Raw genomic sequence first — 16,368 nt, forward strand, 5'->3', positions numbered from 1 at the left:
CATTCCTTTCCAGATGTAATTATTGTTTTTTCTATCTTTTCCAATGTTTTTCCTCTATTTACAACTGCTTGCTCAATACTTTATCTCATGCTTGATATTTTTTGGGCCTTCTTCCAATTCAAAGTTCTGCTTGATTTTCTGGAGCAAGTTTTAATTCTCCAGCAGCTTGCTACACCCGCCCTAGATTCTTAGGACTGCTAATTGATACCATATTTGTGTTTCAGGCTTTCATATCGCTAAAAGTCTACCATTACTCAACTCGAGCAGTGTGTATTAACTGACAGAGTAATTCTTGTAATAACTTATTTCCTCGTGTGATTCCATAATCACAACTTTTCTCGACGGTTCTGAAATATTACTTTTCTCAATATACATCAAATGATCTCCCTATAATTTCACCCATTTCTTTCACAAAGAAGTTTTATCGTTTGCATCAGTCAATAAAACTAGCTTCATTCTTTTTATGTTTTATTTAAAGACGACTGTCCGACATATTAATCCAATAATTCCCTATTTCCCATAATCTTGAAACGCTGTAACACGTTTCTGAAGAGTCAAGGGGTATCTTTGTACTACGATCTGTTGAATATTAACACTAAGTTTAATTTGAAAACTCCCAAAGAGGGTGGTTTTGAACGTATTTTTATGAGGCAACTTCGAGACAAATTTTCTTTTGTTAATTGATAATTTTTAAAGTTGAAAATGGCATCCTCATGTCTACAAACTAGCCCGTACTAGTTTGCCCATTGGTAATAAATAAATTCAGTATATATCAATAAAGTCACATTCTTAGTATCATTAATTCAATAATTCCAACATTTTGTTATTCTGATATCACTTTTTTGTTTAGCTTTTATTTGAGATTCCAACGATTTCATTTGCTGTTCGGTAGGGAAGGTCGAAGCATTACTATAGTCAGCAGTGGGAAGAGCAAATAGGAACACTTTGGAAGCAGCTACAAACATAACATTGTACTCAGATTTCTATAACATATCTTCCAAGGTGTTTCTAAACAGTTCCTGAATATCTCTGCCTGTCATTTGGAAACTTCCACGTTTCTTGTTCTTGTAAACATCTCTTATATATGTACAAGTACTTTATCACATTGATAGGAGGTTTTAGTTTTTGCTCACTCAACCTTACGAGTTAAGTTCTATTTTTAACGTCTGTCACAAGAGTCAGCCCAGCATCTTTAAGTACTGATCCTAGGGTGGTTATCAAAGGGGTAATTATGAAAAATACTGATTTAGGACTATATCGATGAATGAAGCTCGGAACAACTTTGAAAACTAAAAACACACTATAAATATTAATGAAATTTGTCATGGTGAAGTCTGTATGGATAATACTGCGTTGCAACCATACTGGGCATTACACCATCTTTCTTATATTTATTATTAGTTGCAGAAGTGGTATTTTTAAGTTGAAAATTACTAGAAACATCTGCTTCAACTTTAACAATGCATTTATGGGTTTCACTATGTCGTTACTTTCACAAAGTATTAAAACTAATGATTGGGATATCTTCGTATCAGTTCTTCTCTTTTCTGACCTGGACCCATATGTTAACTTAATTGCTACATTTACTTAAGTTATCGCATTTACAACCATATGTGGAACATTTCAACCATGTTTCATTGCTAAATCATCTTGCGTCACATTTATAAGTTAACCTCTCTATTTTTGGCTCTCATGGTTTCAGGTCAGGTAATGGGTCTGGTCCAGAGACTTAGACTTCTAAAATAGTGCCAAAATTCATCTTTTTGTCTGATCAAAACAATCGTAACCTTTCCGGAATAATTTATTTTTATTTTTTAAAATCAAAATCAAGATTCTGGGCTGGACCGTGTGGCAGGTGTTAATTATTCACTCTCATGTTCAGACTTAAATTATAAGGAAATTTCATTAATAAAGAAACAAGAAAAATGAATCAACATGCCATAACAGAAACAGAATTTTTGAGATTGAAACGATCGTGATTGGTGGTGGAGGATTTTGAACCACTGAAAATGATCGGACGAGGCGCTTTTGGAGAAGTTCGTCTTGTTCAAAAAAGGATACTGGTCATGTTTATGCCATAAAAATCCTTCGGAAAGCAGATATGGTAGAAAAAGAACAGGTGAAGTTGGAAAAGATTACCTTTAGTTTCTGATTTATAAAGAACTTGAAAGTTGTTATTGGTTTGTTTTTTTTATTTTATTAGATTCGCCAATTAAATATCTTATATGAAATTAATCTGTGCATGTAACATAAACTTCATTAATTATAGCCACTTTGTCCGTCAATGTAATAAATAATCTTCAGAGTGTGTGTTTTCTTAAAGCAAAGTCACATCGGGCTATCTGCTGTATTCACTGAGGGGAATCGAACCCCTTCATTTTAGCATTGTAAATCTATAGACTTACCACTGTTCCATGCTTCAGTTTATTATCACTGTGGTGTAACGACAGTTTATATTGTTTGCTAGGATAAAATATGTACAATATAACATAAAATTCAACATAAGTGTTCATAAATTTTGTATACATAATGAAATAAATTATTCGTTTGTTTACTTATATGAAGTGCAAAGCTACAGAATGGCCTATCTGTGCTGTGCTCACTATGTGAATAGAAACTAAAAAGAAAATATTTCTTTAGCATATAGCATGATTTATCGATTTCAGTAGTAACTGAACTAATATAAAAGAGAAATAACATTTGGTAAAAATAAAGTTAAATTCAATGACTTTAAAATAATTTTTATTCACTTTTTGATAAGCTGTTTGCCAATTTTGACAATATATACACTCACACACTAGCGAAAATATTCAGCTTTGCTTGGGTTATTAGGTTGATATATTTTAGATGACTATATTAGTTTGTGTATTCTAAACCTATTTTAGGGCCCGGCATGGCCAAGCGTGTTAAGGCGTGCGACTCGTCATCAGAGGGTCGCGGGTTCGCATCCGCGTCGCGCCAAACATGCTCGCTCTCCCAGCCGTGAGGGCGTTATAATGTGACGGTCAATCCCACTATTCGTTGGTAAAAGAGTAGCCCAAGAGTTGGCGGTGAGTGGTGATGACTAGCTGCCTTCCCTCTAGTCTTACACTGCTAAATTAGGGACGGCTAGCACAGATAGCCCTCGAGTAGCTTTGTGCGAAATTCCAAAACAAACTAAACCTATTTTAGCATAGAAGAACAGTAAAAAATATCTTAAATACATTTATTTCATATAAACATAAATCATTTTATGTGGGTTTTTTCTAGTTTGCTTCATGAAAAAGATATGCATGCACATGGATAAGGTAAGTAATAATACCCAAGTGTATGCTCTCAGGATCCACTCAGCATTTAGTAATATAAGGGACCACTGCTTTTTTATGTGGATTTTTGCTAGATTGCTTCATTGAAAAGGTACGTATGTACGCACGCACGTGGATACAATAAGTAATAATACCCAGGTGCATAACCTCAGGGTCTACTTAGTACGTTTACAAAATTTTAGGTTTTTTTGTTCTTTCCTCTTGGGGTTTTGGTTATCACACATACACAGACTAATAGACACACCCTTTTATTATTATAGATATACCGTGGAATTATATTCGTCATGTACAGAGTAATAAAGTCAGCACATTCTACTGATGGTGCACACTTGATAAAGAAATTTCATAGTTCAGTGATAACGAGAAAACCAACTTATAGAGAAAAATATATATGCAAAAACGGCCTGTCCAGGCTGAGAAAATTTTTTATGTAGAGAAGCGAACAATGTTTTGACCTTCTTCGGTCATCGCCAGTTGTCTTTACTGACTGTTGACGAATCAAAATGTGTTGACTTTTGACAAATGACGTAATTCATCAATAACAAGTTATCTCCATAATTGTTTTCACCAGTAATAAATTACAAGACAAATATTTATAACTGTTAGAATTGTAACCTAGAAATCATATATATTTTTATTCCGCTATATTCAGTTAAAAGTCTATTGATATATTTTGTCTTTGCTTAAACATTTAGTGTAAATAGAATGTACTCAACTATGAAAAATACTTAAATTCAACGTTAGTAGTCTTATGCAGGACTGCTTTTGTATGTAACCTCTTGTCATAATGTCTGGTAGGTAGAACTCATTACACAGTCCTGTAAGCTAGACTCCACAAAAACAAAAGGGAGGTAACCTTTCTTTTAATTCTATACAGAATTACATGCATGCAGAGTTTGCATAGATCATGGAAGTCAAAGAATTTTGTAAACAAATTTTCAGTATTGGAAATATGAGAAAATTATTTCATTGATTTTATTATTGTTTTGGAATATTTCTTGAAAGTCTGTTTTTTTGTTTGTTTTTGGAATTTCGCACAAAGCTACTCGAGGGCTATCTGTGCTAGCCGTCCCTAATTTAGCAGTGTAAGACTAGAGGGAAGGCAGCTAGTCATCACCACCCACCGCCAACTCTTGGGCTACTCTTTTACCAATGAAAAGTGGGATTGACCGTCACATTATAAGGCCCCCACGGCTGGGAGGGCGAGCATGTTTGGCGCGACTCGGGCGCGAACCCGCGACCCTCAGATTACGAAGCGCACGTCTTAACGCGCTCGGCCATGCCAGGCCTACTTAAAAGTCAAAGTTCAACGCTCCCACCTCAGTTCACATTGATAAAAAGACATGCCATTGGGATTATCTCAATTTCGCAAAAAAAAGTTATCATTTGAAAATATGATTCATAAAATGGATAATAATCTGATTTGTCAACACTAATCATAACAAGTTTGAACTGTGTACTTCTGTCTGCAAAATCGAACAAATGTCACGTGACTATTGTTGAAATGATATTGTTAGTTTAAAATAATTTCAAGGCTCTTTTGGTGAAAATATAAAACTATTACATTTTTGTTATTATATAAAGAATATGGTTGTTTTATGACTTTTCTAATTTGATCTTCAGCACAAAAAACTCCAAAAATAAATAACAACATTTTTTTTCCCAAGTCTTTTATCAGTTAAAGAGAGAAAAAGAAGTAAATTCAAATTCAAATGAGAATAATATGAAAAAGTGAGTGTCATAAACTTAACTGAAATTACTGTGCACAAGTGTTCGTTCTCATTCTTCCCATTTTATGGGGCTAATTCTTCCATGCCATTACAGAAAGTGAATTTCAACACTATGGTAATGCTTCACCGATTCCTGTTGACAACTGAATAAGCCAAGGTGAGAATACTTATCATTCTTTCGATCTACCATATGCTTGTACCAAGGTTGTACCATAAGTGTTCTTCTTGAATGAACATACTTATCAAATGTGAGTCTTAAATAACTGTCATGGTACCCTATGCAGTGTCTTAACTATATGGAAAGAAGCTAGCAAGGAGCTAGTATACGGTTTCGATATATGCTAGAATAAATCAGTGTAATAGCGCTCCACCAAAAAAGCTTAAGCTAGCAAGGAGCTAGTATACGGTTCCGGTATATGCTTGAATAAATCAGTCCAATAGCGCTCCTTAAAAAAGCTTCGATAAAAAACATGTTTAACACTATACATTAAGTTCTGTTGTCGTGCTATGGCTCAAAAAACGTGGAGAGTTGGCTTTATGTGACGTTAGTTGGACTCTCCAACAAATTACAGCAGACTTGAAATTCTCTCCAAATAATGTCAAGTACACCCCAGCTTGTGAGATCGAGAAGGTAAATTCGAAAATAGGAAAGGAGGAGACAGAACACCTAAACTCAATGACAATGATGTTAAGTTTCTTCGTTTATGCAGCTTTCGATCCCAAAGAAAGACTGCCACTACCTCAATCATGAGATAAACAACCATGTACAAAATGATAGAAAAGTGTATAGAGCTACGGTGTCAAGAATACTCAACGAGAATGGAATACCTGGTCATGAAGCAGTTTAAAAAAAACCTTTACTTTGATCTCCAAATATTCTCAAGAGACTGAAATTTGCGAAAAGTTAAAAAATTCGGCTGTTAATGATTGTAAAAGGGTGTCGCGGACAAATAAGTCCAAGTATGAAATATTTGCTTAAAAGCGTAGATTGTACATCCGGCGGAAGAAAGTTGTAAGATACTTACCTCAAAGTATAGCATCTATTATGAAGAATGGGGGAAGGCAGTGTGATAGTCTAGAGATATTTTTCTGCTGAGGTGACAGGAGATATTTGTAAAAGAGATGGAATAGTGGACTAGCACAAATAATATCAAATATTGATAAACCTTGTGTTTTGCATATTATTGATAAATTACTTTGCTATCATGAAGATAATAACCACAAACACTCATCCAATGTATGCAGAAATTACTTAGCTAAGAAAGAAGTTGCTGGAGTCATTCAAGTGATACAAAGACCCCAACAAAACTCCTGTCTCAACCCATTTGAGCAGATCTGGAATTTCGTGTATCAAAAATTTGACAAATAAAATGTTACTTCCAAATAAGTTTTATATGAGTGTATTAGACACATCGTGGGTAATGTCGCAAAGAACACTTTGATTAAACATGTTGCATCAGTGTTTGAAAGACTGTCTACAGTTATTAATGCAAAAGGGTGGCACAAAATATTAACTATTTGCTTAACTCAGTCACATCCAATGAGTTTCTGTTGTACTAAGTATGAAGATTAATGAAATTCTTTATGTTCACCTGTAATATACTTTCAATTATCCTTTGAACATAGCCTGAAATCTAATTTTTGACTTTGTTCTAACACTTTTGCACAGTACTGTATGTGTATGAAATAATGAAATATTTGCCATTGAAGATAGCATGTTGGGTTATCCATTACTTAAACAGTAATGGATCTTGGCTCGTGATATTTTGAGTGACATTTTAGGCCCCATTGCTACATATTTTGGAGACAGTCAAAGCTAAAAGTCTATAAAGAAAAGGAAATGTATCATATTTCAAGATGTTTTCGCATATTTGTTCTCGGACAAAAATTCCAAAACGAAGTAGTTTTTGTACATTGGTAGACAATTGCCTTTTACTACGCAAAAAACTTATAGTAACCATACTAGCTTACTCTAAATGATAGATGTTGCACACACATACACAAAACAATGAATTATTTTTTATATTTAGGTTGTTTTGTCTCTGTGTTCTCTCTTTAGTTTTATTTCAAAGTTCAAGGTTTTATTTGTAATTATCATTCCATGTGGTAACTGATACAAGTGACAGCACCATTAACAACAAATGAAAATGTTCAGAATAACTGCTAATTTAAATATCTTTTAAATGTGAACACGTGTTATCGTAAAAGAAAACTTTCAGGCTGGACCACATGTTGAAAAGTTGACCCTTCATGGTTTCCAGTTCTTTTGAAAAGACAGTGATAAGTTTTCGGACTCATGTGCTAAAATGCAGGGTACCATTATTCACGGCGGACACAGCACGTAGCCCAATTTGACTTTGTTATAAAATAAAAAAAACATCTTTTGAAAAGTTATTGTTTTGTGTAATTGTAGCAGTCAACTGAGGAAACTTTAAAAGTAATGGAATCTAATAGCTTGGAACAATTGTTACATCAACAACATGTTAAAGAGTGTTTCAGTAACAAATCACTAACTATATGAGTGTGAACATTTGTTTTGTTACTTTGGTGATGTATGTTTGTTGAGTAGCCAATGAGATACAGGTTGATTCATTGGCCTAGAAATTATTTTAACAACCTGTCATGAACAAATGAGGATCGTTGTAGTAATGTGGCAACTGATTAGCTTAATACTAAGTGCGAAGGTGTGTATAGATCTCCTAGACTTTTCACAAAAGCCAAGTAATTTAACCCTAACTCTGGTCAAAGGTACATGAGAAAATTGGAGAAAAACTGGTTATGCTGTTAGTGAACATCTGCCAATAAGATCTATCTTACCAATAGATGAAATGATGGACACTGAATGACAAAGTAAATGGACTATGAGAGAGTGGAGAACCTTTCTGAACAAGGAAATATACAACCATAGACTATGGAAGACCTATGTATAGTACAGAACCAATGAATGAGCTGCTGAGTGCACTTCATAACTTTGCCAGCATAAAGCTGAGGCTCACTACAAGTAATTACACTAGTGTTCCAGAGAGGACCTATGATGGTGGGATATCTAGTTCAGGCAGTGGTCATGAAGTTGTGAAGGACAGTTTTTGACCACAATCACTGTTTCCCATGAGCAAAGTAAAATATGTCACTCTGCTGATGTTTAAGAGTACCATGAAGAATTCATTTTGGATCATTCTCTGAAGAGTTTGAGGCAGATAACTGTCTGGAATGCCTGGACTTCAGGATAGACCGCACAGTACCTTGTTCTAAAGTTATACAGTCCAGCCGCGGTATTGGCATATCCATGACAAAATTTTGAGGTCCTTCTAGTCACTATTTTCTGTGATATTAGGATTAGAGCATCTTTATTGCAGTTGTATGATGGAGTAGAATAAGAAATCACACACTAGTCGTCTCAAGACTTCTGTAGGATGAACAAGGAACCATTTGCAGTTGTACTTTTTTCTAAAACATTTTTCTGTAGTCAAATGTTCACTGTTCAAATGGAACATGCATCACTGAAATGGTTGATTAACTTTAAAAACTCTGAAGAGGTGTTGGCATGCCATATAAAAGTATTGAATCAGTATGATTTCTTATAGAATGCGGACAACCCAGCATGGGTTTTATCTGTGTTTATCCTCTAGGACATGGTTTTTCAAACTATTCTCCTCTGAGCCCTTGGGCTCTGCCATAGTAATCTGGGATTCTGCGAGGAAATTTTAGAATGTCAATAATTTTTCCTAAAACTATAAAATTGAATGAAAATACACTGTTCAAAAAAAAAAGTAAAAAATATCATTAATATAATACGTTTATCGCGTACTGGGTTTTTAAATATTTTATTCTGCCTAACGCCAGACGATTTTATTTAGCTTAGGGGAAGTTCTCGCGGTGAAAGTGTTAATACAATATCAATGAACTTCGACAGTAGCACTACTGGTTGCTTGTAGATATGGCATCATCTCAAGATCGCATGCGTTATTGGAGATGCAAAATAGCCTGGTAATTTTCGTATGAAACATCGGTCAACCCTGGATAGTGATTCCAACTGTCTTTTGAAAGTCAGATCTGGATTAGCGACTAATTCGAGAAAGAAATGAAACAAAATTAAACATGACGTCATAGTGACCCAGCATGGCCAGGTGGGTTAAGGCGTTTGACTCGTAATCTGAGGGTCACAGGTTCGAATCTCGGTCGCACCAAACATGCTAGTTCTTTTAGTAAAAGAGTAGCCCAAGAGTTTGGCGGTGGGTGGTGATGACTAGCTGCCTTCCCTCTAGTCTTACACTGCTAAATTAAGAACGGCTAGCGCAGATAGCCCTCGTGTAGCTTTGCGCGAAATAAAAAAACAAACGTCGTAGCTAAAACTTGTCCAAATTTGAAACATTTTGATGCAATTAGATGCAGTATCAATTGTTTTAATTTCATAATATATTTATATGAAGTGTAGTTATATGTGTGACAATTATAACTGGTAGTTGTTAGGTTAAGTTAGATTTGTTGTAGTGTGATTAGACAAACTTGGTACCAGTGAGCTCTATGACGTCATGCTTCATTCTGTTTCATTTCGTTCGAGATTTAGACGCATGTCAAGTCTGGCTTAATATTTTGTTGCTTGACGTAAAAATTTCTGTTAAGAAACAAAAAAATTGTAAAAGTAAGAGGTTACCTTTTTTTTTTAGAAAAATATATTATTTTAGCGGCCTAGCCTTCTTTCCACAAATCTGACTGTTATGACAAACACTGATCTTAGGTCAGCATGCCATTGTATGATGATAAAATTCAAGTGCTTGAAAAAGTTTTCATTAAGAAGCTATTTTGTGTCCGTGAAAAATAATTAATTATTAATTGTTACCCTTATAATGGATAAGTGATTGAATATCAGTAATAAATCTGATACAAGTAAAAATCTTCCTCGTCCTATGCCTAATACGAATTCATCGGCGTTATCGTAGTATTCAAAGCACTTCAACACGGAATGATGCAAGAAGTACTAAAACAAGAAAGGAAAAACGTATGATGAAAGTTTCATTGAATATGGTTTTACATGGACCTAGTGGTTGTGTGTTGAATGTGAAACAGTGTTAAGCAACAGTAGTTTCCATCTAGCAAAGTTAAAACGGCATTTAGAAACCAAACACTCCCAGTTAAAAATTCTACTTCCGAGTATTTCAAAATAAAGTGTTTGCAATTAAATGCAAGGAAACCTACATTGTTTGCTCATCAGGACAACAAATTTTGTCTTATTGCTTCATATAGTGTTAGTTACCGTACTGCTAAAGCGGGTGATGCTCATACAATTGCAGAATATTTGATAAAACCATGTGCAAAAGATTTGGTGGAATGCACGATTGACGATAAATTTCTTTAAAACATTACCTCTGCATGCCCCTTTCTGATAACTCGGTTTCTCGAAGAATCAAGGATATGTCAACAAATTACTTAACGGAGTTAATAAGGCGAGTAAAAGCGAGTCCAATTTTTTTGCTTCGGATGGAAGAATCAACAGATGTTGCAGGTTATGCGATGTTGCTTGTGTTTGTTTGCTATATTCACAAAGCTAGTTTTGAAGAAGACATGCTAATTTGCAAACCTTTACCGACTCAAATAAGAGCCGAAGAAATATTTAAAGTGATTTATTTATTTATGGAAGCACATGAAATCCAATGGTAGCTTCGCTCAAGTAGTTGTTGTGATGGGGCTGCAGCTATGACTGGAAAGTTTTCAGGTGCAGTGACACGCATAAAAAAGTAAAACCCGGACATCGAGAATATCCACTGCTGTTCTCATTTCAATGCACCTGAAATGAAACGAATACCAGAAGACTTAAAAGGTGTGTTGAGTGATGTCATAAAATTAGTTAATTTTATAAAATCAAGATCACTCAATGCTAGAATCTTCAGTTCACTCTGTGAAGACATGGGGAGTTTGCATAAAAATTTGCTGCTTCATACTGAAGTCTGATGGCTTTCTCGGGGAAACGTGCTTGCTCGGTTCTATGAACTGCGTGAGGATATAGGTTTCTTTTTATTTGAATGCCATTTTGAACGTGCATACGAATTAAGGGACAAATGCTGGATACAGAAAATGACTTACCTTTCGGATGTATTTGCCTATTTAAACGAAGTGAATTCTCAGAATAAGATGAAAGTGCTTCAACGCAAGCTAAAATTTTGTGGTGAATGTATACTTATGGAAGAAATTGATTGCTTCAAAAATCTCAGTGGTTTTGGACTTATGAATGAAATTTTCTTAACCGAAGATGAGAAAGTTTCAGTCTTGCAGTACATATCTGATTTGTGTACTATTCGGGAGTACTTCCCTCCTCATTTAGAAAAATTACTGTGGATTCAAAATCCCTTTGTTGACTCTGTAAGTACCAACAATTTGCCTTTGAAAAAGAAAGAACAGCTTATAGAAATTTGAACTGATTACACCATAAAAACAAAATTTCAGCAGAAAGAAATTACACAATTTTGGATTCGAATGGCCAAGGAATATCCTGAAATAAGTAACAAAGCTTTGAAAATTTCGATGCGTTTTCCAACAACAATGTGAGCAAACATTTTCAATGTATACAACTACAAAGACTAGATGTGTAACCCATGAATCAGGACTCACAAGGATTTCTCCCAATATTGTGCCTATTGATTGTTTAGTTTCCTGTTTTTTCATTCCCAGGTAATTCCTTGTTCATTACTATTTGATTAGGCTAAATTAGTTTTCGTTCTTAATCTTATCAATTTCACAGTTGTCCTAGTTTAGATTTCATTGTTATTTCTGTTCACTATCTACTTTGATTCAGCTTCATTACTTTATTATTTGTTGGTTTATTTGTGGTTTTATTGACAGTTTAGTATCTACTTAGTTTCCAGTGTTTCTTTATCATTATATCACACAGGATGCATTCCCTACATTTTTTATTTCCATTTTGATATATTGACTAATTCATTTTGTTTTTCTTTATAGTTTATCTTTTTACACTATCTTTCATCTCTATTTATAATTATTACCATTCCTTTCATTCAGTTTCTGCTTTATCCTTTTTACTATTAATTCATTTAGTTCATAACTAATCCTTCTTACCAGTAATTATTTTATTGACTTCCTAATGTTTTATGGATAGGTTCATATCTACCACATTTTCAAATGTTTTCTTCAACTCAACCTTACATACAATGCATTTCTTACACCATTTTCTTCCCATTTTTCACTGTGTTTACTATTTCATTTTGTTTTCCTTATACAGGGTGTTCGGAAAGTCACTGTGCAGTTTTGTCTGTTAATAAATATATAAGTGCACTGTGACTTTCCGAACACCCTGCAGTTTACACTTTTTACAGTTAATGTCGTTTAATCTCTACTTTATAATTTTCACTGTAATTTTGTTTCTTTACAATTTATCCTTTGTACCAGTAATTTATATCTGTTTTCAGTGTTGTGCACCTTCCTCATCTAATAGTTGAACCCTTTTTCCAATCACCTAAAGTTATCAGTTCTCCCTGACCTTTTATGGAATGCATTATATACTTCTATTGTAGTATCTGGTTAATCTCTACATATTTTCAGACATTTTTTGTTTGTTCTCCTTTCCATTATTAAAAGGGTTTTACACTCTGTTCCTTTTCTTCCCTTGTCCCTTTTTTGGAGCATTGCTCCTGTGGGTGGAAACTGTTCGTACTTCCTCTCTTTTCATATACTAGATTAGCTTTTTTTGCTCTCTTGCACAATATTCATATCATTGCATGTCATGTTCCAGTGCTCTCGCTTGAATCGTAGTTTGTTCTTCTCATCCTGATACATTCTATGCATTGAAATTGTTCCTCGATTGTCTTATTTTCCAGTGGCTTTCTCGTCTATGGGATTCTCACTGCATGGATCCTTTTGCCACATCTCTTAACCTCCCATTACCTCTACTTGTTATCTGATACCTACTCTTCTATTTCGAGCTGTTTTTGCACTTAGCTGGGATTGGTCCCACAGAATTCTGTATGTTCATTACTCCATCCTCTTAATTTCTTGGATGATTTTCCTTATCTCTACCATTCAGTGTTAGGTTCTTTTGTTTGCTTCTTAATGGCCAGCTCAACCATGGTTTCCATAACTTCTTCATCTCGAACTTTTACTTCCGCTGCCTCTTCCTGTATCTTCTGTACTTCTTCATCTACTTTGTTCCATCTGAACATTCACATTATTTATCTTCACGTTTGTCTCTTGTTCAATTCCTGAGAGAGATATCGGGCTTACAACTACAAGTAACTTTCTTTTAGCTTGTTCCATTTGCTCTTCTTCAGTGGGCCTTTATTGGTATAAATGAAATGTTTTCTGCAATTAATTTATGATCGCAGATTTCCCATAGAACAAACCTCTGTGTCTCAGGTGGCAAAGTTTCTCCCCTGGTTTTTAACCATGGGTCTTTGTACCTGCAGCCTTGTCTCATACCTTCATTTTTAACAAAAACAACAGAGTTTCTACCCCATCTGTTCTTGATGTTTTGATATGTTCCATCTGTATTAGTCACTCTCTCTGGTTATCTACATTCTAACCAAGAGGCCCCCAGCATGACCAAGCGTGTTAAGGCGTGCGACTCGTAATCTGAGGGTCGCGGGTTTGCATCCCCGTCGCGCCAAACATGCTCGCCCTCCCAGCCGTGGGGGCGTTATAATGTGACGGTCAATCCCACTATTCGTTGGTAAAAGAGTAGCCCAAGAGTTGGCGGTGATGACTAGCTTCCTTCCCTCTAGTCTTACACTGCTAAATTAGGGACGGCTAGCACAGATAGCCCTCGAGTAGCTTTGTGCGAAATTCAAAAACAAACAAATAAACTAACCAAGAATATCCATGTGACCTTTTATTCCTTACTTTACTTTCGTTTGCATCACTTTCCTCGTGTTACATGTTTCACCTTTTCTTCAAGCATCAACAGTGAGTGTCATATAACTATTTGTATTTATTGCTAATACAGTATTAAACATATCTGATGAAACTTTGTAGAATGGATGGCAACTGTTGAGTATGGATCAGCATGAGGGAAGAACAGATGTTACCCCCAAAAGCATCTGAAGGATACCTCCATAGATGAGAGAATCAGATCTGAAAATCTGAGGAGGGAAAATGCATCACTTTTGAGTCAGGTACACCCATCACCCACGTGAATGTGTAAGATATCAAGGAACAAAATGAGAGAAGCACATCTGAATAAGAGAAAAGATATTGTAACTCAATTCCACAATGAAAAACGTGGGTAAACATGGATGCACTCTTTGATGTAGAGTGACTAGGGCATGGCAAACTGCACACTGTAAGTCAACTACATCCAAAACCTCCTAGCACGGTTCCAACATTTGTTGAGGGTAAGATGAGGATCATACTGTCTTACCTAAAACCCAAGAACTGGAAGAGTTGAGAACAACTCCAATTCCTGAGTATAACACAAAGATTATCTTTGAACTGTCGATCCAGGAGCTTGATATCTGGTATCAATAGGATGGATATTGCATGCAATCAATTTCCCCAAGCATTAAACAGACCTTCCAAACAGTAGTAACATCCCTATAATAAGTGAGAACAAATTATAAATAAGGATAGAACTGGAACAGTCCCACATGCTACTACTGTGACCCACAATGCATATGGAGAAAATCAAGGGAGTAAGACAGACAATCCGAAACCTGTGCGAGGATTAAACCCAACACCAAGCCACAGGTGTTGTGCTTGTGTGAATGATATCAAGAGGCATGTCGTCCAGTAAAGTGATAGCTCAACTCTTCTGAAGGTCAAACTTAATCTATATCAACAGAGCACCATGAATGAACTGTTTAAGCCATTATTTGTGGAACTCATGTGGTAAACCATGCTAGCAGCTTGGAACTGGAAAGTGGTAAAGACTCCCACACTCCACTAGAAGAAAGGAGGGTGAATACATGGTAAAGATTGAGGAGGAATGTCATCACTGGAGACAGTGGAATAGGTGACCATGAAATCCTATTTTGAAAACCAGACAATACAGATTCATTCAGTAAAAGTGCGGTAGGGATGAGCAGCTATCCCCTTCTGCTTTACCTATGCAGTCCTTTGGTAATATGGTTTAGAATGACCATGTTTATGAAGCAAAGATATTCTGAGGGCATTTACCTCTAAGCAATCTTGTGAAACAACCAACATCTCTGGTGAGCATTGCAAAGTCATGGAAGAGAGTGCAAACCAACATGGCTGTATAGTGTGATTTGAAGAGAAGGTTACCTGGTCAGGCACTACTTGCCACAAAGAGTGAATAAGAAGCAAAGGTCCCTGAAAGGAAAGAAATAATGAATAGAAACTTACCCAGTTAGAGTCACACAAAAGTATGAAAAATGATCACAGGTGGTAGATGAAAATCCAGTGAGAAGAATCTGTAACAAGCTTTAGTCCTTATGCCCATATATAAGAGTTCAGAGTAGCTGATGAAGATGAGATTCCAGAGAAAAGGTTAGGATGTTGAATCTGATGAGAAGACACTGGAACAAACTCCAGGAACAAAATTATAAAGGAGAGTAAGCTAAAAGGGATTAAAAGCCAAACAAAACTGGTAAAGCAGAAGGAGAAAGATCCAGACTCGTGTAAAACTGCCTAGGAATAAAGAGTGGGTACTACAAAAACTTTATGGGCAATATAACTACAAAGAATAGAGACGGTCCATAGAAGTCAATCCTTATTGGGAGGATAAAATTAGGAAATTAAAGGAAGAGAATTAGGCAAAAGGACAATTTAAATTCCTTGGCCACTGATATCTTGGGCAGGAAGGAAAGATTTAGATAAAGGAGAATAAAGGGAGTGCGAAAATGTAGAAGAAACATCATGGGAAAAATATCCTACTTGTGACTTACACAGGCATAGAGAAGAAGGAATTATGCTTAAAGAAGGTAGGTGGGTAGGTATTTCATGTTCATTGGCACAAAGGTACTAGGCTATCTGTGCTAAATAAGATGTTTGTTTGGAATATTGCACAAAGCTACTCGAGAGCTATCTGTGCCCACTCTTGGGCTACTCTTTTACCAACGAATAGTGGGATTAACCGTCACATTATAACGCCCCCACGGCTGGGAGGGCTAGCATGTTTGGCGCGACTCGGGCGCGAACCCGCGACCCTCAGATTACGAAGCGCATGCCTTAACGCACTAGGCCATGCCAGGCCCACTAAATAAGATGTAGTAGACTATAATGTTATATGGAAATGAAGGTAAAAATATGCAAAATTAAAACCTGCCAGGAAGCCTAAAGCATAAAGTTCAAACTTGCTGTCAGTCACCTGAAGTTGGCGTTTCAAGTCCTGGGTTCAGGTCAAAATAAAATTAAAATGTGTAAAGGAA

At 35.7% G+C, this 16,368-nt stretch overlaps 1 long non-coding RNA gene across 2 annotated transcripts in view; it reads right to left on the reverse strand.

Annotated features, from left to right (window-relative positions):
* Positions 1-16,368, reverse strand: part of LOC143234952 (uncharacterized) — a 42,914-nt gene that overhangs the window by 3,300 nt on the left and 23,246 nt on the right. Inside the window, exon 3 of one of the 2 annotated variants that reach the window (XR_013018871.1) lies at positions 10,560-10,820. The exons of the other annotated variant lie outside the window; for it this stretch is intronic. This is a non-coding gene — a long non-coding RNA (uncharacterized LOC143234952). Of the gene's footprint in view, positions 1-10,559; positions 10,821-16,368 lie in introns of those variants that run through there. 2 annotated transcript variants of the gene reach the window in all.

The sequence above is a fragment of the Tachypleus tridentatus genome, chromosome 12 (assembly GCF_004210375.1).
Source record: "Tachypleus tridentatus isolate NWPU-2018 chromosome 12, ASM421037v1, whole genome shotgun sequence".
Lineage (NCBI taxonomy): Eukaryota > Metazoa > Arthropoda > Merostomata > Xiphosura > Limulidae > Tachypleus > Tachypleus tridentatus.